Source organism: Bradysia coprophila, unplaced genomic scaffold (assembly GCF_014529535.1).
Source record: "Bradysia coprophila strain Holo2 unplaced genomic scaffold, BU_Bcop_v1 contig_232, whole genome shotgun sequence".
Taxonomy (NCBI): Eukaryota; Metazoa; Arthropoda; class Insecta; order Diptera; family Sciaridae; genus Bradysia; species Bradysia coprophila.
Genome location: NW_023503493.1, coordinates 9,120,971 through 9,146,474, shown reverse-complemented (window position 1 = coordinate 9,146,474; position 25,504 = coordinate 9,120,971). Strand labels below are relative to the sequence as shown.

The 25,504-nt window shown below is 35.0% G+C and overlaps 1 long non-coding RNA gene across 1 annotated transcript; it reads right to left on the bottom strand.

Annotated features, from left to right (window-relative positions):
• Window positions 1-1,269: 1,269 nt before the first annotated feature.
• On the bottom strand, window positions 1,270-24,885 carry LOC119076445. Its single transcript, XR_005087624.1, has 4 exons — window positions 24,764-24,885; window positions 19,123-19,128; window positions 15,949-15,952; window positions 1,270-1,281 (listed from the first exon to the last, which is right to left on the bottom strand). It is a non-coding gene; the product is annotated as an uncharacterized LOC119076445 (long non-coding RNA).
• Between the last annotated feature and the right edge of the window lie 619 nt (window positions 24,886-25,504).

Genomic DNA, 25,504 nt, shown 5'->3' with positions numbered 1-25,504 from the left:
GTATATTGAACATGTATACGACTCGTGACTATACGTGTCACTTGTATGCTTATACGTACGATATACATGCCAAACGTTGGAATATAGATATCGGAAGTAAGGCAGAAATGAAGCTGGACGTATGTTGATGAATTTTTTTTAACAGTGTATAACTGCAAAGGGTAATGGTTGGATGCCTATAAGTCTCAAAAACAATTAGGTCTAAGAAAATTGACAATCAAATGAGCTTGTATATGAATATCTAAATGTAGAAAGGACACAAGTTGAATTAGCGAACTATAAGAAAAATGAAATTTCATTGATTTAGCTTACTACGCTTCTAATAGTCGGATGAAAAAAAACGTCATCAGCCCTTGCATCAGCCTAAAAATCAAGAAAATTTCATTTTTCGTATAATTCGCTAGACGGGCGTCATCATAAGTTTTTAATTTTTGTGGGTTTCGTTTGTTTCTTTTTAGCATGCTTTTTAGCCAAGTAAAAGCTTATGATGAATTTGAAGTCCGTTTAACTGACCATGACACTCGGTGTGCGCATCAGCCTATGTTGTAATCTAGTATTGTTTCAATCTTTAAAAAAATTATTTCAACAGCAGAAGTAATAGATTTAATGATTATACTGCCACTTTTCATGTTCTGAAAGCTATTGTCGCAACAATGATACGATATTATCATGCCTTAAATACAACATGGAATTTTATGTGCTGTTCCGTATAATAGCTAAATGCAAATAGGCCGCAAATTATACAATAAATTCGTTGTTTTAAAATAGAATAATCTGCATAACTATTATCTATCACACAAACTAATGTTATACCTATACATTCCATTTTTGCATCCATTACGTTGGTTGTACCGTTATAGCTGAGAGTATCATTTCGTATTAGTCAATTTAATGCTGTAAGAGTCTCGCAATCTGGATGGAAATTTAATCCTCTTAGTGATGTTGACTCAACAAATTACTTTTCTTTATTGTATCCCTATGACAGAGGGCTATTATGTCTCTGTTTTTAATTCAAAAAAGACGAAGAAATGGTTCGTGATGGAAATTTTTAATATTTTCTTTTTGTCTTTGTCCATCTTTATCATAATAAAATCAAAGATTTCTTTGAAGCATTGAAAAAAATTTGTGGAAAAGAATTGATTCTTTTTCCCCGGTTGAAGTAACCACTATTTCGATGTGTATATGTTATTGTATCAAGGACAAGGTTTTTTATTCTTCAATTTTCTTAAAAATTAAATTTTCTTGTCTTTCCGTGTAATGCAAAAATACAAAGCGAATTCTCTTTTCTTGTTTGTAAAAAAATTTTCCAGGAAGTTGTTGTGAAAAGGAATTAGTCTCGAAACAATAGAGTCAGAGTAAGAGGATCGAAAATGAATAAACCTTTAACATTGCTTTGTGGTTTGAGTGGAACCTCTGAAGAACCCCTCTCGAACCAATAGTTATTTGGCTAACAAATAAACGAACGTTGAACACTGGAACTCACTATCGACTCCCCTTTATCTTATCGAAAATAAACAACCCCTGTACTCCATACTGGTGTATAGAGACATGTTCATTATCAAACGAAATGTGGGATTTTACACGGAAAATCATTACGACAATGGTAAAGAGATTCGACATTTGCACAAAACGATTGTTATTGTTGCATAGATAATGTAATGCCTATCATTGATCTCTTTGAATAACAAAAAAAAAATCGATGCCGAAGAGGCAGTATTGAAATAAATTAGCTCAAAAGTTCGAAATCAGATGTCTAGACCATTTTATCTTTACCCAGGCGGTATATTTCCAATAATTTAATAATAAAAATCGTATAAATTGCAAAACGTGCCGCTTCTTGTTGCCTACACATTCCAGGTATTTAAAGACCTGATGATTTGGGCTAGATTCGTTGTATATACCGAATTAGGAGTGTGAGGCTAAAGAAATATCCGAGTGGTCCTTTAACATCATGAAGGCCCAAATATTTGAAGTCTTAAGATTTTAGAGAAAGAAAATCGCCAAGGAAAAAGCTTTCCACTCATTTTTCAAGCCTAATCACATCCAATTAATAATTAAAAAAAAAAACGATTTTAGTGGAAATGATTTCATTAAAATTATTTGATCACTTGATCGTCAAGGGAAGAAAATGTGAAATTTCAACAAGGCGAAGTTTTACAGAGAGAGCGTAGCGAGATTCGCCAATCGCTCGAAGTTGGAATTTCCTATTTCCTTCACTCGATGAACACCACGTTTATCATATGTGCGAGGTGTAATTAACTGTTTTTCTTCACGAAAAAAAACCTATCAAAAACAAGAGGGAACAAAATATATATTTTCTACCCAGAACTGTCGTCAGACGAAGCGTCAACAAAATGTCACTTTCTAATGGCCTTTCGAGTGAGAAAAATAATGTTAATCACACCGTATATAATATAGTTATTTCTTCACCTAGGTTCGGAAAGTTGGAAATTTCGAGGGTGTTGTTTAATGACCAGAATGTAGCAAAGACGACAAGTCACCTGAGTTTCCAACTTATTCTTCTCAACACGCTTTTCGTAAGTAAGGCTCCTGAAGTGTCAGCAGGGGGACAGAATGTTTATTTTCTCGCCTGCGTTTTGAAAAATAAATTTGTCTAAGGCAACCACTTTTAAAACAGCTTAGTTGGCTTCATGTAAGCATAGACTTGGGTATAAATGATTAAGTTTTATAAGAAATAATAGTGCAAAGAAATTGGTTCTCGTGTAAGGAAAGTATTGTTCAGAAGATCTTCAACTAAGAGATAAACTCTGCAAAGTTATGAGATATCAAGCTGTAAATAAATGTACAATTTACAGAACCTTAAAACATCAAAGTCTGCTGCAGGATGCTGGGGGAAGGTTAGTCAAAAATTCGTGATTTATGTACGACTCCCAAAGCTCTAACTAAATAAAACCGAAACTAAACAAGTAACAGCTTGCATCTGGTTTCAACAAAACTCGTATACAATACGCCTTTACATTTGAACCTTAACCCACATCTAGAAAATGCAATTTCTCAGAAAAGCTTATTTTAAATGAATCATAATTGCATCTGAAGGAATTGTGTAAGGAAGTTCCAGCTCTTATTCAGTGATAAAATCTTTTAAATGGTTTCTGGTTGCTTCTCGGAAAGCTGTGTTGTACTTTCCCACTGACTGATAAAGATTCTCTATTTCATATAATTTCCTAGTTTAACTTTATAAGCACTTTTCTTGGAATCACTGATTTTGATACTCCTCTTCAAACAACCACAAAATTTTTCATCGAGATCTCACAAACGTTTTAGAATTATATCGACCCACAAGCTGATATTTGTAGCGGAAGATGTTTTTTCTGCGAGTGGCCCATCTGAATGAAATTACCTCCCCACTATTATCTATCTTGCAAAAAACTCTAGCTAATTCAATGTTAAAACCAAGGTGTATATGGTGGAAAGGTAATGTCCAAGGTGAGAGGATATATTGGTGAGAGGTAGTGGAGAGAGAATATTGTGCCTGTCTTGAAACATATATGGCCCACGTTTCTATGCATTTTTTATGCATTGAAAAGGAGAGATGGCGTCTGTTTCAATTTATTCAATAGGTTCTATGGCGAATATTTAATCAACAGAAGGTAACGGCTTCGGCATGTATTTTTAAAAAGTCTCTGAATATTTCATCTTAATTAATTATCATGGCCCTACGTTAGTGAAGGGCCGTGACGCAAGTCCGTTCACACTGAAAAATTTGACAAAAAATTTTTTCCGCAGGACTGAGGAACATATATACACGAACTTTTTGACTTTTCCCCCTTTGCTCCTACTACCCCCAAAGTATTTTATTCATAATCTGTGCGTCCATACGAGTTCAACGAGCTATCACACGCCTCATAAGGTTAAGATTTGGCCAAGATATTAAATTTCAAAACTTGGAAATTTGTAGAAATTTGTATGAAGAAATGGATTTTCATGCATTTTGAAATTGATGAATTTTACCAACCTTTGTTACTTTGTTACTTTGTTACTTTGTTACTTTGTTACGGCGAAACTTTTTAATTTACCGGTGGATTTGGCTGAAATTTTCAGGGTATGTTAAGGACGTAATTCTAAGAAACTAATTTGAAGGAATTTTTATAAAAGCTTATAATTTCGGAGCTATGAGCGTTTTAAGGTATTGAGCTATGGGGCCTATAACTCAGAAAATATGGCAGATAGAAAGTTCGTTTAAAAGACAAATTTATAGAGTTTCAGATTTCAGTCGACACGTGTTTCATGGTTTTCCAAAAAAGTCGTCTATTTGGAAGCTATGAGCGTCTTAAGTGTGTGCTATGTCAGCCATAACTCGGAAAATACTGCAGATAGAAACCTCGTGTAAAAGACAAAGTTATAGAGTTTTAGATTCTAGTCGATACGTGTTTCATGATTTTCCTAAAAAGTCGTCTATTTGGGAGCTATGAGCGTTTTAAGTGCGAGCTATGTCAGCCATAACTCGGAAAATACTGCAGATAGAAACCTCGTGTAAAAGACAAAGTTATAGAGTTTTAGATTCTAGTCGATACGTGTTTCATGGTTTTCCTAAAAAGTCGCGTATTTGGGATCTATGAGCGTTTTAAGTGCGAGCTATGTCATCCATAACTCGGAAAATACGGCAGATAGAAACCTCGTGTAAAAGACAAAGTTATAGAGTTTTAGATTCTAGTCGATACGTGTTTCATGGTTTTCCTAAAAAGTCGCGTATTTGGGATCTATGAGCGTTTTAAGTGCGAGCTATGTCATCCATAACTCGGAAAATACGGCAGATAGAAACCTCGTGTAAAAGACAAAGTTATAGAGTTTTAGATTCTAGTCGATACGTGTTTCATGGTTTTCCTAAAAAGTCGCGTATTTGGGATCTATGATATTTTCGTTCAAACTGCACAATATGATTGTCTATTATCTGCGACCAAATTCTAAAAAAGCACAACTTACAAAAGAGCTGATATCGCCCAAAGCCACTTACAGTGGAGGTGTGACGCAAGTCCTGTTATCCACTTACAAAAGAACTGATATCGGTGTAGGTGACGCTTACAGGTTCGACACGCAAAAAGGTATGCGTCACAAATGGCAGCTGATGAGGAAAGTACGCGAAAGTTTTATCAACAAAAATTTACCAGAAAAATTTTAGGAAGAAAATTATAATAAAAAAGTTTGCGTCACAAGTGGCAGATGTTGAGGAATGAAAATTTTAAAAATTGTGAAATGTATTCCTTTAAAAAATGGAATTCAAACAGAAGAAAGCCGAATCATCTGCCACTTTTTGACGCAAACTTTTTTATTATAATTTTCTTCCTAAAATTTTTCTGGTAAATTTTTGTTGATAAAACTTTCGCGTACTTTCCTCATCAGCTGCCATTTGTGACGCATACCTTTTTGCGTGTCGAACCTGTAAGCGTCACCTACACCGATATCAGTTCTTTTGTAAGTGGATAACAGGACTTGCGTCACACCTCCACTGTAAGTGGTTTTGGGCGATGAGAATATCTCCTACATAGTTCCACATCCAATTCTAAATACTTCATGTCATATCTGTAATGAAATTCGGCCGGCTTTACTCGTCCTATTTAATTACGACAATGATAGCGAAATTTTTCATTTAACTGATAAACTATAGCGTTGCAGGAAAGAGATAACATACGGCGTGAAGCCGCACCCACTACATTACATCACACTCGAAAATTAAATCCATGTTTTGTATTCCTTTTAACAATTTCCTGTCTTTTAAGTGGAACGTCACATTCATCGTCTACTTAGAGAAATACAATTATTCGCAGAAACCATTGTAGTTATCCCATTCAGCCTGTCGCGTATAGTGTAATACGTTGAATTTTATTTGTAAACAAATCCAATTTTGGAAATGAGAATGGAAGAAATGAGGAATGTAAATACCAAAGCCTTAAAAATATAGATCTTCCAAACCAATAAACGAACAGCAAAATACTTCCTCATTTCACATTGATTTACTCTACTAACAGGCTCTGTTGACCTTAACCTAGTTCATCTTAATTAGCAACATGATTCAGGTCATTGAAATTTTATTATTGCTGCGTATTGACATTTATGTACAGATTTCAGGTTTCATACGGATGTTGAATGATTTTCACTTCGTTACCTTCTAGTTCGAGCATTATATAAATATGTATCGAAAAGTCGTGATTGGATAGTGTTGCTAACAGCAACGGTGATACTCCAGGTATCACCCCATCCCAACGAGCAACAGAGCTAGAAAAACTCGACAAATGTTAAAACTGGGTTAGATATTTGGTTCGTTCTCCATACGAAATTTGACATTCTAAAATTGTTCAACTTGGCGAAATTGCTGTTAAATTGTATTCTCAACAAACATTTTGATGTCTCTATGTTGGAACAAAAGCACCTCACATGCCACCAATTTCAGCATATGAAAGTTTCGTATTTCTTTTGTTCTTGCACAATTATTTTACTTGTATACTCAGACGGAGTAGTCTTTAAATTGGATGCAAAATTTATCCTGTATGTACTTAGAAAACAACGAAAGGAAAAGCATCTTGTCGTTATCACGAAATCTTTATCGTGAAGCTTTGTGGTTCACGCTCGCTAACCTTCACCATACATCTGTATACTTGATGATGAAGCGATATGAAAGTTTATTTTCATTTCATCAATGATTCGCTAAACATATGCATGCATAGGAAAATAACTTTCTACTTTTTCATGGGAAATTCTGTTTGTAAACTGAACACGGTTGGTTTGAAACGAGATTAAATGTTTGGAATCGTTACAAAGCTTAAGCGTAGGGCAAAGCAACTGTACATATTTTGTTTAAAAAAAATACGTTGGAAGCGTTCCAGCAGTGCTCAAAGTTCGTCGAAAATTGGCCATTAAAGACAACATCTAAAAAATTAGTTACTATTGGTGGATAGGGCTTGAAACCCTCTATTTATTTGTTGGTTTTGAGACCGTTCTAACAGCCTTTTACAGCCAATTACAAGTTCAGTCTGGACCACCGGCTTTACGTGACTTCCGAACCACGCCTCGAAGTATGTAATTATTCCATATCAACCATCCGAAACTTCCACGGTTGCTTCCTTTCGAAGATATCGCTCATTGAACATCGTGATTTTTCGACTACTAGGGGCTACAGCTGCCCAACCAGATGACCCAAGGTGAATTTTTTTATAAAAAGTCTTAGAATTAGTCCCGCTACCGATCCCAATATAAGTCAGAATTAACCGCTACTCTACCGGCCGTGGACGACACAGCCTCTGGTTCTCAGAAACGGCTCAGCCGTTCGGTCTGATTTTTTTTCTGTGAGATCACTGATTAATAATACGAAAAAAAAATATTGGTGGTCGGCGGTCCCTATTTAATCTCGTTTCAAACCAACCGTGCTAAAGGCACAAACAGATTTTTGTGTAATTTTATTACATTTCTAGTATAGGACGATTTGTCATAAAGTTACTAATGTCATAGGGCATGGCACCCTCAAAACTACAAAAACACCATCTTTGCTCTCGTAGCTGAATACGGTGATTTAGTGAAGTTTTTCCCTGAAAAATACAACAGCGCCATATTTAGCTAAGGAAAATTTGCTGAATAGTGGTGAAAACATCAACAAGATCCATATCCTATTCTATCCGTTCGATTTTTTTTTGTGAGCCAACTTCACTGCTATGACGTTTCATGCAGTGACGGTACACAGTATTTCTCCAGAAAATGGAGCGTAAAGAATGAAGTACTGAATAGTGTTGAATAGTTGAATAGTTGACCTCTACAGGCCAACGGAGGTTTTCTATGAATTCCAAACATTAAACTTGTATCACTTCGTATTGGGTGATTTTCACGTTCACCAGATGTCACTGCCTATTCCCCCATACAAATCCTTGCACATTTCAAATATTTTCGTATAAAAACGCTGTGGAAGAAGCAAAATTGTTGATTCATAAACTTCATAACGAACGTAAAAACGTATTTTGAGTTCCGTTTAGTTTTCCGTGCGCGAATATCGATTTTCTTTAAAATCGTCGTTGTGTGTAGAGTAGAGTTGAACCAATAAGTAATTCGATTTATCATTACCAAAAGATGACAAAATGCTTCTGTATGCCAATCAATTGTTTATCAGCACACCAACATAGCAATTGTTCAGCTCTGGAACACATGAATAATTTGGTTGCGAAAAACACCTTTTATACTTTCGATATCACTTTATTACGTTGCGTTGTATAGACGTTAACGAGTCCTTCCAGGAACTCATATATCCTCGGTACTATTTAACGACAAAACATAAAATACTACAAATGTGCAGATTTCATATTAATGATCTGCTCACTCATGTTTCTGTAACCACCTTCTTAATAGCTTCGTTTGGTTGTCTATAGTAACGCACTCATCATTAAATTGTATTCAACGATATTGTAAGGGAAAATTTGAGCTATACTTGAAAATAATTGTTTTGATGTTGTCGATTTGCTTTAAAATATATTATTAAGAACTTCTATGATTCGAAACGTAGAATTATAAAAGAGTGTGAGTACATGTTACATTATCGTTACGTATGCGATACAGCGTTTGAATAAAATAATTGAAAACGGTTGGCGTGAGAAACTTGAAATAAATCGAAATTTTGCTTCACAATTTTAATATACTGACAATTGGTCTAAAGAAAGTATTCTTTATTGCATGCCCCATGCGAAAGCTGACCATTACATCAGTTTGTCCTGTGTAAAAATCATCCATTACATTAAGAATATTTTCGGTTCATTTTATTTGAATTCCTTTGACTTTCGCATGGGTACAAAATAAACCAGAATGCTAATTATACTAAGAATGCTAAGTGACTCATGAACTCGGAAACAACTCGTGCGTTTTTGAGCATCTTGCTTTGGTAATGATTTTTCGACGATTTTTGGGTTTTTGACTGTGATGTAGTAACTTTAATCACAACTGAGCACTGATTGTGCTTTTCCTCAGCCATTGCTCGTATGTCATTCTTACACCTAATCGAGGATCTTGGTTAGACTCCCACATCTACACTACCGCATGCTTTCCATTCAGATCACGGAGTAGCTGTATTGGTATACCAAATGTGTTTATATGCTGTCCACAGTCCCCAACTAAGGCAAATTCGTATCTATTGACTCCATGTATGCCGTGTACTTGAATAACCCTATTCAATAGCACTAGCACATACACATCGATACATCTTCTAGCTCCCGATACCATACACATTATGAATAAGCCCACGTATACAGTATGTCACAACTTATAGATACCTAAGCAGGAAATTTGTGTGAGTATCAATAATTTGTTTGTTGGACCACATGCTTGACGTAAATTTTCACACTAGGTTTTAGCAAGCCTTTGGGATTTCTTCTGGTGCAAATTATATCTTCGCCTTAAGTTAGACTCAGATATTTGTACACAGAATTCATAGTGAATAGGTTGCGTCATTTATGTCATTCTTCTATATGGTACTGGTTCGTTGTGGACATCAAATGCCTCCTACTACCCAAGTTTATGAAGGTTGGGTTGTCCTCACACCGGGATTGAACCTGAGATTTGTTGGTGGAAGGCTAGTACAATACCACTGAGCGAAACCCATTCCCTTCGACAAGTGTAGCTGTGAGTGTGCTCTTATCACAGAACTGTAAACTCAAGTAATGCCTTACTTTCACAGCATCCAACGTAATCTATACTATTACAAGCTTCATATAAAGTCCTAGCAAGGAAAATGACGGTCTCAACGGTATCAGAAAACAAATCGAACACATCAAGATGCTTCGATGTCTGATTGAAATTTTGGATTAACCGTTACAGCCAGCTAATGAAACCGAAATTCACAGCGCCACCGGCTATCTTTTCTCTAAAGTAAATAGATTATAAAATTGACAACATTTTCCACATCATTTCAAGTGGAAGAAATCAAATCTTGTGACAAACGAACCGAAGGGATCGTCACAAAGTTATGTACAGTCATTGATGTCATAATATCACAAACTACAAAATAAATGATACAAAGGCTCGTTCCAGGTAAACTCATGCCATCGTTAGCTCGACGATAGTATGAAGCAATGTTTTGCAATTGTACATTTGAGAAGAGCAGTCATTCATACGAAACTGTAATACGGGAACGTTCTCAAAGTAAAAATGCGAACAAAAACTATTTCCATTTTTATCTAAGGAGTATATCGTTTTACAATTTGAAACGATATTGTATTACCATGTCATCAGAGTAATGATGTAACCCCAAACTCTTCTGGGTGGGTTGTTAAGGCAGACTATTTTTATGAAACGATTACATCGAATCAATTTTAAACAGCCTTCTACACACACAAACTATTATTACGTTGAAATTGAAAATCGATAACGACGCGACGATAAGATTTGCAAATTTTGAAGCAATTTTTTCTGTATAATGTGGACCTTGGTTACTTTTGTATAGTAAAAGATCGAAAGCTACCAGCAAGCCCACGGTCGCTTTACATATTGAAATGAAACTTTCATGCTACATACATGTAAATCAGCGCTTATGTGTGGAAAATCATTTTGTGAAAATTCTCCTCAGATAGAAACCTTCCGAATGTATACATCACCCTATGTCCTGTCTTGGAATAGATATACGAAACATCATTATTTCTGTACGAAAAATTGTTCCGACAGAACATTATATGTGGAGGCGAAATCTATTGTCTATTGAGAAGAACAACTTTATTGGTTCTAATTTTCTCGTTGGAAAATGGGTAGTTTCATGTGGGAGGTAGTTTAACTAGGTGATAAATTTGAAATGACCGTTTGCCGTTTCGTTTACCATTTTGCAAACAACCGTTTCATCTGTTGATTCTGGTTAATGCCGTACACGATATCAAAATGTAGCTACTGTTTTGCACACGCAAAAAATTCCACTTTCGTATCTCAGCTGATTTTCTTGGTTTCTCTGATTTCTATCATTTGCAAAGAATCTGTTCTCGTTCGTCAAGCGAGTCGGCACCAATCATCAGTGGGTTTTGATTTTTACAGGTTTGCACACATGGTCTACATCATAACCCATGAAAACCTTTGCTTCCACCAACATAATAACAATAACTAAGCGAGTTGCAAGTTAACCTTAATCTGTTGCAAATAGAATAGAAAATTTAATAGAACGGGAAAATTTTATAAAATATGGAAAAGTTGTCCCTAGTTTTCAATGTCCCCAAGGCCAAGGTAATTCAATAATTTTCCAGACACTCAGTTGTGTGTTAAAAACACAAGTCGTATTGCGTCGGGATACAAATTTTTAATCTCTTGAAACGCTTTACTGGCTCATCTCGACAGTTACTATTAATAGCTAATGGTAGTAGGGTTGTCATTTTCCAATTTTAAAATTTGGATTATAGCAGTTTTAGATAGCGAGATAGGTAATGCAGGTCCTTAGTCAAATAAAATGCTCCTGCCTGGTTTTACTCTGTCGTGCTTAAGAATATTTTTTCCTCTACTTGTCGAATGCTTTGTTGCGAAGCGTCAATCAAACCAAAATATCACTTCAATCTACCTATTATGCAATAGAAGTCCTTTCAAGCGCCATTAACTTTTGACGTAGATCGTCAAAATACTTTTGGTTCATTATCGGTTATAATTCTCATTGATGACTACAGCTCAATGTACAAAATTATAGTTGCGAAAGGTCATGCTCCCTATGTGGTAGAGGAAAAATCCAAACGAATGCCAACCCTACTAAACAGTCTTTCATCTCAAAATAAGTAGGATTTGCACTGCACGACGTTTCAGTTATATATTTTCCACTTTGATTCTATGAATGAAATATGTCGACGATCTACATTAATTAAGCTTAAAAGAGACTTAAACGAGATATAAAACCGCAACTGCACGAATGAATAAATTGTATGCAAACTGTCGCAAACCGTAGAGAATTTAATTGAAATCTGCGATTTGAGTTGAGAATTACTTTTTTTTTTTACAAAAAAAAAGTTTATTTGAAAATGTAAATGAAAAATGAAAATAATTTTTTTTGCACCATCACGAGTCGATACTTAGTCAATTATAAACGATAACAAGCGGATTGTTGTAAAATGGAGTTGGAATAGTGTTCATTCATTAGACACGCATCTGGGATTAATTCGATGCTTAATGGGTGAAAACGTGAAGGTGAAAATTTATTTGTAATGTAAAAATACAGCCGACAATGATTATTGTTAAACGTTTAATTGAAGCTAATCAAGGTTTATTGCATTTTGCGTTTTTTTTTTCAATAATCCGCTGCATATCAGTGAGCGACAATGACCGAAACACAATGAGCTGTTTGCTTCTTTAACAATATATATGTTAAGATGAATGAAGTACAAGATTTTTTAGCGAATTGAAACAAATAGTTTGAACAATCGAAGTAACAGATTTACAGTTTTTACTGTGGTACAGACTTGCCGTTTCCTTCTGAAGTGATAAAAACGAATGATAATCGTCTGAAAGCGTAAGCTATTCATTTTTATGTTTGCTTAAATTTAAAACGATTTCCAAAGCTAATCATCATTGGCTTCGAGTTCGATTAAAGTCCTTAAACAAACAAACAAACAAACGAACTGTTATCATCTGTTTCCGATAACACAATCAAGAATAAACAACAAGCTCCGACCATAGAGGTAGACTACCTAGAGGAATTATGACTCAAAATTCATTGAAAAATTATAACACACACACCAATAAAACGAAAACGTCAACCTTAGCTCCAACTAATGCAGTCTCATATAGCAAAACGTACGTTCAGAACGAGTAAAGTAAAAGAATCGAAATAAATCTAATGAAAATATACTTAAATCAAGTCGTTGAAGTAATAGATTTGATAGAAAATCTGTTGATTTACTTATCGTCTGTGAAAGACTAACTGTAAATATTTCAACGAAATTTAGTCACGAAACCCTGCTGCCCGCACATTTCCAAGTAAATCGATGATATAAACGTTGTCCAAAGAACTCGTGTATCACAAACGCAATAAATTTCGTATACTCCAATTTTCAACGACGAAAGAGTTAATTTGTTTGCAATAAATGTATAACCCACCAATCGAGCATTTACAATATCCTTTAACAGTCGTGTAGGAATTGTTAACTTAATCCATTATCTTATGCTAAACAGATTTGAACAAACATTTTGTATGATTGATTACACTGGCCCCAATGTCGTTGTTATGCATAAAATATGATTAGCCAAAGAACGTAGAGCGTAACCCTTTTTGTTGGTTTTTTTTGTTGTTGTTGTTGTGTGTATCTTTACGGAAACTGAATTACCATAGAGATTAGTGTTTGAAAATGGCCAATTATAACACAACAACAAAATCGGGATTTTTTTTTCTGCTCACCCCCGGCCCTCTGTTGTTGATATAAATTCTGTTGTCAATTTCATCGGGATAGTCGTTCTGAAGCAATCATTTAGACATTATATTGCGTGACGTGCGTATCACAGCAAATTATTTCCAATTTCAGGTTTTTTTCTGTTTTGTTTCAGGGAACAGAAACGCAAAAAAAAATGTTTGCATAACTTGAACAAATGATTTTTTTTAGATTACCTTTCAATATTCTTTTCATTATTCATTTGATATACGGGCAACGGAAAAAATCTCTCTTTCGGTATACTCAATAATCCCCCTGGTTACACTCGGCTGAGGGGGGATATATACATTTTGATCCCAAATCGATTTCAGATAACGTAATGAAATTGATATAAAATTCACAAAATAAAGAAACCGAATCATGTATCCGAGAGATGGAGGAAAAATGAATTAATTTATAATTTGGCGATCGCTGTTTGTTTTTTAATGATTTTCTCTCGTAACATACATATTTTCCGCAACAGCTTGTTTCAACATCAATCTCATGGGAAATTAAGGGGTTTAAGGTTTTTTCTTTGTAATTTTTTAATTGAAATTATTGAGTGGATGCTATAATTATGGTAATTTCCCCCGTACATACACAAAATTTGGGATTATGCATTCGCTAGAAAAAAAAAATCGTTCGCGTAAACGTGTAATCCGAACAAATAGCATACGTGCACTGAAAAAAGTTGGGAGTAACAGTTAATTTTGGATACATAGGATTTAAATAAATAATTTTTAAATTTACTTTTCAATCTCTTTTTTACGCTACTTACTTACTGGCAATGAGAGGCAAACGAATTTAGTAAATTCTGTCACAGACTAAATACTAAAGTTAATTCTAGAGGCAATTTAGACTTTGAAGTACTAAATCAGATGAATGTGTCAGATATAGAAATCGTTCTATTATTTTCATTGATTTTCTCGAATTTTCGGGATTTTTAAGTTCGTGAAAAAATGTAACACGCAAAACATGACTATTTCATGTGAATGTGACAAAGCCTGTTGTAATTAACCACTTTCTCCGAGGGGAAAACAACAATGGAAAATCTTGTCCCACCGTTCGGCCATTCGTCCATTATTCGTCTATTATTTCCCCATTATTCGCCTTTATTCGCTCATTATTCGTCCAACACTCTCCCTCCATTCGCTCGTGTTGTTTTCCCCTCGACTTTCTCTAACTTTCGTGAATTTTCTCATGAAAGCATAAAAATGTGCGAAAAAATGAGCGCACTTCAAGAACGTTCTTGGAGTGCGTTGCTGGAATGTGAGCGATTGTGAAATTCGCCAGATCTAGTGCAGAGAAACCGTGACATCTTTCCTATATAACTCAGTCTACTTTCGGGCATATTTTTCACAAAATCCAGAAGCGACTAGGTGTCAACAGTTTACACCGAATATCACTTGGCGTTGACACCAGACTGCCTTCGTGAAGCTCGTAGGTAAACATTTGAACAAAGCAGGTAAAAACTGATTTGGCTAAGATTTTAATTTTAAACATGTCACCAGGATGCTGCTGGCATCCATTCTTTTGAGATAGTTCATAGGAGCAGACCGCGGTGTCGAGTTAAAAACTATCGTAATTCGGACGTTGTTCTGAAATTCCCGGTTCTAGAATTATGGGAAATGAAGCAGCAAAAAGTCTCAGTCTGGGCAGCTAACGCACTAATTCCACATAACATAAGAAGCTATGCACTAGATGGGAGAACCAAAATAGATCTGACAGCTATCATGGTATCTTTGGTTGTGTTTCTGTTTTGCGAAAAACTTAGTGTAGGCTTAGGTCGTGGTTTTGTACAAATATGAAATTTTGCACTTCTTTTATCAAAGAAGTTCGTTCGTTTTTTGGTAGACTATGATCCCTCTCTCCCAACCTTGTTTTTCCTTTATCTTTAACATTGTTTGGCTGGTTTTGTCTACCTAACCCGACCTAGCCCTAAATTTTTCATGGAGAGTCACTATATTACAGCCGATTCTGTGTTAATGATCATTATTTGGACGATATTTACGAAATATCAGCCGAAGACGAGCCACCGTATAATTTTTCACACTCACTCACGTAAAAAGCAGGAACAATGTGTTTATTCATCGTAAATACATGCTAGCTGTACGCCTATGGTCGGGTGTATTTAATTAACGTTTCTTATGTACACAACGAACGGTCTCCATAGAAATGCCAAAAGAAACTTTTTCCGGTGTGCATAACCTACATAAATAAAGTTCCCAAAAGCATTTGAAAGGTACAAACAACAATTTGATCCCAAACCGATTCCAGTGAAACGCCACATTTTCCTTTGTGTACTTTACTATTCCGGAAAAGGATATTTAAATCGGATGGCAAATCCAGCATAACATAGTAAATATCGTCATGTTTCGCATTTGTATCTTCATATTTTTCTCATTTTATGTTTGCGTATTTATATGGTGTGGTATGCCTAATATCATAAGAAATAAAATTTGAATATTCTTTCAGTAGAGACTATGTTAATGCTAAGACTTATATGTTACCACGTGACTGCTTTTTCGAATATCTTTGATTGAAGGAAAAAAAATGGTATTTTCGACGCTGATTTAAAAAGGAAATTGGAATTTACACAACTGACTACTGACACATATATTTTTAAGCTGTTTTTGATTTAATGTTGCCAGGAGCGAGAGAAAGAGAGAAAAAAAATCCCCTACACATTATCCGCTGAATCTGGGGTGTTCAGAAGTGGTTTTTTTCCACCACACAGACTTTGATTGATTTATGAATGAAAGAGGAAAAGTAATAATTTTCTCCCCAACCAATGTATGTCTTTATGCATGACATACATATGATATTCAATAAATTGATGTGATGGTTGCGCGTAGAAGACGACTATTTGATGGTTTGAATGCGGAAATCACATATCCATATTCAATTCAAGCAGTTTAACCTCTTTTTTTTAAGCGATGAGCGTGTCGTCATATAATCTGTTACTTCAGTTGTTTTAACGTACCGCTTAGTTTTAGATACGAAATCTGTTAGTTCTTTCTTTCTCCACTATTCAATTAGGGGTACCGAATTTTAGCAAAATGGCGGAAAATGTAGATTATCGAAAAGTGTGGTCCCGCATTCGGCCTAGGAGTCCGAAGGTGTTTGGTACTACATTCCCACGAACGGCTTTTTGTTTCCAATGGTGATATCTTGGAAAGTTGAGGGAATTTTGGAAACATCTAAACCTTTACAAAACGCTGCAGGTTCCGATGGTCCACGTGGTGTCCCTTCTAACATCGAAAATTTGACCTTCCGGATTTCTTCTTATATGTTTCCTGACACACAAATGATTATATGTTTAGCTATGAGATTGTAGAGGAGATCGAGCACAAACAACACAGCAGACATAAATTTTCTCAACTCAGTGACGAAATGTAAAACTTGCGTTAGCTTTTTTGGCACATTTGGTCTACGGCCTCGAGTGACAGTCTACACATCTAGATCCTAAGAAGATGTTTATCAATCGGTGGCATAAATTATTATCTCACAACACAGGCGAGAAAAGTGATAATCATGTTCTTACCTCAGCTGAAACTTCCGGAGTTTTTGTTGTGAAAAACGTTGTGTTGACCTTGGGCAAAAAGGTAGGAATTTCATTTTCTCGGGTGACTCGAGTCAAAAACCTTCGAAATGAAATTTTTAACTTTTCTCCCTCGGTGAACAAATCACTTTTTTTGCTGATCATCACTCCTTATTATTCTCTATACGAAATAATAATAATTCTCCCTATTATAAGGAATTCAAATTGCAAATTTTGGTTACATGCCAATTTCCATAGCTGCTCGTTATTCTTAGAATCGAAATTACAGAGCAGCGCTCAAATTTACAGTCTCCACTTCTCCGAAACCCAAATTACCCTTAATTGCGAGTGCATATCATTCAATCGATGATTGCCGATTCGAGCGGAGTCGCAGAGCTATATATTTCCGCTATCCGTACTTGTAAAATACACATAATTAGTGGTGTGTTTTGAAGCAGCACATCAACGTAAATCATTAAGTCAAATTCTCCTTATTTAATTCATTACAAAAGTATTTTCCAATTAATAAAATCACCGGCACGCCGTATATTGTTCGTGGATTGCGGGCTCGGGGATGTCCCGTTTCATAATGGAAATAAATGTGCTCCAGTCTCATAATAGCCGAAAAGGGAATAAATTTTTACTTATGACGATTTTCGTTTCACATTTGCGTGGTTAGTTCTTCGGAGGTTGAAATAATCATTTCGAAGAAATGAATTTGTGATGATGCCGGATTTAAGACACTTTAAGACGTAAATGCTATTAAGGAAAAATACAGAACACATTCGTATGTAAGCCTGTGTAGTATGTACAGTATATTGTACCGTGGAGATGATTATGAAAGGTACAGAAGAAAATAAAAACGACGAAACCAATTATTCAAATGTCTGTTTTTCCCTCATATTTTTTTCTGTAGAGTCGCTTCGAGAGTCTATATATTGTGGGGAGGATGAACTGTTGTGTATTATAATCAAGGCACTTAACGAACGACAGAAAAGTACACGGAATAAATGTTTGATTAAAATATTTTGCGGTTTCGAGAGTTGAATTCTTGAGGTTTTTTGCGTTGTTTTATTTGCCATTTTAATCATAACGTTCTTTGAATTATTTGATAAGGACATCGTGGATCTGAGAAGAAGAAAGAAAAACGAAAATTGTCAACAATAATGCCAGAACATGGGAACGAACTTATGTACTGATTCTGATTAAGTCTTGTCCATTAATCACGCACACTAATCAAAATAAATTAAATCAAAAAATGATTTTCATTTTCGGAATATTTTCGCTCTAACCGTGCAACTGTGAAATTGGTTCATTTAAAAAGAAAATGCGAAAAATGTTTTAAAATATTGATAAGTCGGATGTGAGTATTCCCAAACCGAAAAACGAAGGTAGAATTTTCAATCCAATTCCATCACCTTAACTTACCATCACTCTTTTAATGCCTTTGTAGCTCAAACGCAACCTATTTTTTACAGATTATTTTATTGCGAACCTTCGATGAAAAGCTTCGTTCATAAAGTATGTCACACACTGGGGGAAGGGGATAGTATACACGATTATACTAGGACAAAGAGATGAAAATCCTTTAAAAAAAAATATTTAACTTTTAACAAAAGTCTTGAAAATCAAAGGAAAATTCTTAAAAATCTTGTCAAAATGAAAAATCTTTTAAAATTGTCAAAAAAAAAAACTTTCTTTTAGAAAAGTATACTCAAAATGCACGATTACCTTAGGGAATTGGGGATATGAAAATGGATAATTTTATGAACGAAGCCTAGACTACAGTGAAGTCAGTAATATATTTGCGGAGGTAAAATATTTAAAATGTTTTTTATTTCCTTGAGAATTTTTTTCGCTCCAAAGTACCACTCCTGTTCTTCCGTGCAACGCATTAAAACCTTAGAGAGGCGAATTTGTGAGAGCATTTCATTTATTTTCTCTCACAAATTCACCTCCAAGGATTTTATGCTTTGTACGGTAGTGTTCACGTCTTGTATCTGTCTTCTGCCAATTGTTCCCAATTATTCACAGCAGAGTCAAGAGAAACTTGCTCTGACCTCTTCAGTTTCATGATCGAAAGGATCAAAAGTCAACTAGGTTAATTGGTTTGGCGATCCTCAGTGAATATTAATAGAATTCAGAAAAATTCTAATAGAGGACAGTGGTGGGGAAGTAAACGGAGAACTATACAGAGTAAGTGCGCGTAGGCCTTAAAAATCAAATCACTGTAAACTTTGGAAAGGTCACGCAGATTATTTCATACTAAAAATGAACGACGTCACAAAAATTCCAATTTTTGTTTGGAAAAGTTGTATTCCTACGTTATGTTATAGACTCTGCGTGAAATCTACAACGTTTACAGCCGTGGTGAAAATAGCAAATTTTAACTGAATTTGGAGCTGACCCCAATGTGATGCGAAAATTTGTAGTAAACAGTCCCCTAACATCTTGGACTCTCGTAGGTCAATTTTTTTTTTTTAAGACTTGAACTCAAATAACGTACAACAAACGTGATGAAATATAGATTAGGCGTTAGAAATGTTTTCGACCGTAAAAGCTTATCTAACATTCACTTTTGAATAAAAATACTTATCTTTTGTAGATTGATGAGCAGTAGAAATAAATTTGAATAAATATCGGATTTGCTCAGTGTTTAGTTTATTTGCCAAATATTTCTCCCTTAAATCAAGGGCATCTTCAGTGGCTACAACAAACAATATTACTAAAATTAATAACGATTACACAACTAAATACAGTCGTACAATCCTACCTCAACAGAATTGTATTTTCACATCAAAGAATCTGACTAGAATATAGTCTTCGTCAATTCCATTTGGCCGTCTAAAATTACATTAAGAAATAATTAAAAAGATTCAGGCCAAAGAGACGGAGCAAATTAATTCAATTACATTTTTATAACATCGCCCAAAAATAGGATGAAAAAACAAAAATAAAAATATAAACCAAAAGCTCAGAGCTATTTACACTACAACGACTCAGAGTTACAATTGAAATGTCTTATCACAGGTACGACGTTATCAACGAAAAGTTCAATTAACGATTGTGTACGCGCGAACATTCAAAAAACGTTATTGTACGTCGTAGCTAAATAAATTGATTCTTTTTGTGTGTTTACACAATTCGCAGTCTTTTTTATATGAATAGTCTCTAACACTTCCCTTCTGTTCGTCACTTTTTCTTTCTGTAGAATTTTCACATCATCCCACAACGGTTCATGATTGGTTCGAAGAACATGTTGCACTAGCGAACTATACGCTTCATCTTTCTTTTTAATTCCACACTTGTGTTGTTTCAAACGACTCTGAAGCAACTGTAAGGTTTCACCGATGTACTTAACACCACATTCACAAGTCACTTGATATACCAAATTCGATTGTTGCAAAATCGGTGTCTTGTCTTTGATTCTGCTAAAAATCGATTTCTTGACGCAATTATCTGATTTTCCAACCAAAATAATTTCTTTCTTGCAGGCTGACTTTAGTTTCTCGAACAGTCCTTTTGTGTATGGTATCGCAACCATCGGTCTGACTTCAGTAGAAGGTGTCACTGGATTAACTGTTCCAAACTTCGCTTTCGCCTTTCCAATGATATCATCCACTAACTTTTTTGGATACAAATTTCGGTGGAGTGTCGTCTTCAACAGGTCAAAATTTTTATCGTGAAATTCGGGTTCGGATAACGATAATATTTTTCCAGTTAGTAATGACACTGTGTTTCGTTTGTATGTGATCGGCAGATTCGACAAAAAATTGAGATATCTCCCGGACCACGTTCCTTTATGATACCAATCGGTCTTAATTGACATTCCAACTCTAATGCACATTACTTCCAAGAAAGAAATACGGTGATTACTATCTTCTTCTTCTACAGTGAATTGAATATTTCTGTTGTATTTGTTGAAGGCCTGTACGGTCGATTGTATTTTGTCTACTGGATCAAAAATGTACTCGAACATTTTAAAAAACGTTACTGGAAAGACGAACCGAACGATTCTTAATTCGACCGAGTTAGTGAAGAAATTGAGACGTGTTCGACTACCGGAAAACTACAGACTGATCTCGCTCGACGTAGTGTCCCTTTTCACTAACATCCCGAGTGAATTAGTGATCTCAGCTGTAAATAAAAAGTGGCTCAAGATAAAGAACTTCACGACGTTACCGAAACAAGAGTTCATTGCTGGACTCCAACTTGTTTTGGAAGAATGTTGTTTCCAATTCAACGACGTTTTTTACAAACAAATCTTCGGATCACCAATGGGTTCACCGGCTTCACCAGTTTTTGCAGATCTCATTCTGGAAATTTTGGAAGATGAAGTCATTCGAAAGCTCGGCTACAAACTTCCGTTCTTCTATCGTTTTGTTGACGATATTTTGACTGCAGTTCCAGTAGACAAAATACAATCGACCGTACAGGCCTTCAACAAATACAACAGAAATATTCAATTCACTGTAGAAGAAGAAGATAGTAATCACCGTATTTCTTTCTTGGAAGTAATGTGCATTAGAGTTGGAATGTCAATTAAGACCGATTGGTATCATAAAGGAACGTGGTCCGGGAGATATCTCAATTTTTTGTCGAATCTGCCGATCACATACAAACGAAACACAGTGTCATTACTAACTGGAAAAATATTATCGTTATCCGAACCCGAATTTCACGATAAAAATTTTGACCTGTTGAAGACGACACTCCACCGAAATTTGTATCCAAAAAAGTTAGTGGATGATATCATTGGAAAGGCGAAAGCGAAGTTTGGAACAGTTAATCCAGTGACACCTTCTACTGAAGTCAGACCGATGGTTGCGATACCATACACAAAAGGACTGTTCGAGAAACTAAAGTCAGCCTGCAAGAAAGAAATTATTTTGGTTGGAAAATCAGATAATTGCGTCAAGAAATCGATTTTTAGCAGAATCAAAGACAAGACACCGATTTTGCAACAATCGAATTTGGTATATCAAGTGACTTGTGAATGTGGTGTTAAGTACATCGGTGAAACCTTACAGTTGCTTCAGAGTCGTTTGAAACAACACAAGTGTGGAATTAAAAAGAAAGATGAAGCGTATAGTTCGCTAGTGCAACATGTTCTTCGAACCAATCATGAACCGTTGTGGGATGATGTGAAAATTCTACAGAAAGAAAAAGTGACGAACAGAAGGGAAGTGTTAGAGACTATTCATATAAAAAAGACTGCGAATTGTGTAAACACACAAAAAGAATCAATTTATTTAGCTACGACGTACAATAACGTTTTTTGAATGTTCGCGCGTACACAATCGTTAATTGAACTTTTCGTTGATAACGTCGTACCTGTGATAAGACATTTCAATTGTAACTCTGAGTCGTTGTAGTGTAAATAGCTCTGAGCTTTTGGTTTATATTTTTATTTTTGTTTTTTCATCCTATTTTTGGGCGATGTTATAAAAATGTAATTGAATTAATTTGCTCCGTCTCTTTGGCCTGAATCTTTTTAATTATTTCTTAATGTAATTTTAGACGGCCAAATGGAATTGACGAAGACTATATTCTAGTCAGATTCTTTGATGTGAAAATACAATTCTGTTGAGGTAGGATTGTACGACTGTATTTAGTTGTGTAATCGTTATTAATTTTAGTAATATTGTTTGTTGTAGCCACTGAAGATGCCCTTGATTTAAGGGAGAAATATTTGGCAAATAAACTAAACACTGAGCAAATCCGATATTTATTCAAAAAAAAATACTTATCGTTCAATGAACACGTATCCTAGACCGTATTAAGATGTTTACTCAGAAATTTTCTTTATCCCATGGTCTTGTAGTTCAACTTTCTTGCTTTATTGTACAAAATTTAAGAAATTTTATATCTCAGCAATAATGGTCTTGAAAACTTTCGCAGAAATCTATTTTTAAAATTTTCCCTTCGGAGAAATGCTACAACCGTGTCTGTAATTTGAATATACCAGCCACATTCTATATACATTTTTCATACGATAGGTAAAAAGGATTGAATTGTTGTTCGCGTGGTATAAAAGAAAGGAATCTGCTCTTATTAAACTAATTAAAACGATGGGAAATTGAATAGACTATTCAAACGAATCAGTGAGCAAACAACCTTGAATCCATTTTCTATAAATAATGTTAGAAAAACATTTTCTTAGTTGTTCAGAGGTTCAGGGCTTGGCAGACAGTTCAGCTGTCCTGTTAGTTTCATGTGCGCCCATTACAACACTGAGTCTCTGAGGTTATCAAATTAAAATTAAATTCATTTCACTGTTTTCTACTGACTTAATAAAATTGATTTGAAATTTGGATTTTATTAATGTCACACAAAACAAAGTGAAAGCTAAAGAATGTAAAGGAACACTTCGACTTGCTTCAACCAGCTTTTGTGGTAGCTAACTACACATTCGAATGTGTTAGTATGTTTGGTGATATTATTGTGATATTATTAACAACCATTTTGTATTAATTGCAAAAATGATATGATGTTAGTAGAGTCCCCAATACATGCCGAATTTATTGACCTGTCTGGTGATGAACGAAAATTGGTTTTGAAATAGCTTGAATCCTCCAGAATTGTTCTTACAGTTTGTTTATTTCATTTTTACACAGTTTCTAAAGATTGTCGATATGTCAGAGTTTTTAATGGACCCAGTCAATTAAGTTCTTCCCAAATTGCGCAATATTTGAATTCGCGATAGAAATTTTAAATTTTGCGCCAAAAATTCATAATTTGGGAAGAACTTAATTGACTGGGTACATTTAAAACTCTGACATATCTAAAACTGTGTAAAAATGAAATGAACAAACTGTAGGACAAAGTTCATGGAAAATTATCTCATATGTTATTGGATCGGACGCTGATGGAAAAACCGATTTTCTTCCCTGGAGCAAAATAGGCAAAAACTTTCCGACTTTGAATAAAATAAAAAAATTTGTACCGAACGGGAAAAATTTCCCGGTAGCAATGCTCTCGTGCTCCCTATGATTTTCCATCAGCGCGGGTTGAGAAGAATCTATAAAAATCTAATAAATTTGGATAATAATAAATTTAATATACTTTTTGTCATGAAGTAGTAGATTTTATGATTGATAGTTCCTGATTTTGCCACAGTAACTGCTCAAAACGAGCATTTATAACACCGTCATTTCTATTTTACCTACCTTTTTTGCCTACAAATTTTCTGAGATTTCCAGTCCACTTGAGCAAGAATGTGATGATTTTCTTCAACTTCAACTATAGTGATAGTCAGAACCAACTTGAACGAAGAGAAAAAAAATGTTTTCTTCACAAACTTCGTGGGACGTTCAGTTTGATCTGATGAATAGCCGATGCCAATCAACTTTAACTAATGATGCTGAAATAGGCAGAGCCGGTTTTTTTTACGTTGCGATTTAGCAACGGACTAAATGCAACAGTAGAACTCACCCACAGCGCGAGGCTATTAGACTAAAAACATTGAAAGGATTTTTGAAAAGATTTGAAATGAACACAATAACAGAGCTGAAATGCCTACAAAGAAGTACTGAAAGACTGAAATGGGCAGCGCCGGGTTTATTTACGTTGCGATTTAGCTTCGTCAGTGAATGGTTGGTTGAGTTCTACTGTTGCATTTAGTACGTTGCTATTTAGTCCGACAGTCTATGTTTTCTTTACATTTTACCGACAGAATTAGCACGAAACGCAGGGATTTCTAAGCACACAAATTCAAGAAATTGAGCACTAAATTGTACAATCGCAGCTAAATTATTTATAAAAATCAAAATTTCACAACACCAACACTGTCTCAGTCAATTAATTTGACTTTTGAATTATTTCGGCGAATTAGTCGTAATTTTCGTTTAGGACACTAGAAAGGTCACACGCGGAACTATTTTCTAAACAGCCTCGATGAAGCGGGTAACAGTGGCAGAGTCGTTTTGTCGTTGCGTCATATTGCGACAAAGTGGTTCAACGAAAAAGTGACAGTTGTGAAAATTCTAAATTATTTTTTTTTTTTTGTGGTTGATTGTGATCATTTTTCGTTTTGTGTGTGAAAAAGTGTGCAAAATTATGATTTTATTATATTAATAATTGATTAATAATGTGCCACCCGTGACAGTGTTCTCATAAATAATAAAATCGGTGTTAAATGTTTTCAAAAACGAAAAATTCCATGGCCAATGTTCTCGTTCTCATAAACATTAAAATTGGTTTTATGTGAATAGATCCAAAGAAATTGTTACGTTGAGATATGAACCTAGGAAAGCACTCCAACGACCTGATTCATTTCATATGATCCCGTCGGTCTAGATTCTAGATCTGAGATTTTTTCTGATTCAGTTTATGTGAAGAGATTTTCTCTGATTAAATTCCTGTGATCAATGAAAAGCCTCAACCCAACATGATTTTAATTAGACTTTCTTGTTTCAGGCCAGGTTTGATCTGTTGCGAGCATTAATTATGAAAATATTTATTATTTCTTGTGTTCAATCAATTCAAATCGAATTCTTGAAAATTAACATTCAAAAATGTTGCGCTAAAAAAATCCAAATTTTACGACAGATCCACTTTGTCGCATTTTCTCATGTCCCATATTTCTGTCTCTGCCACTGTTACCCGCTTC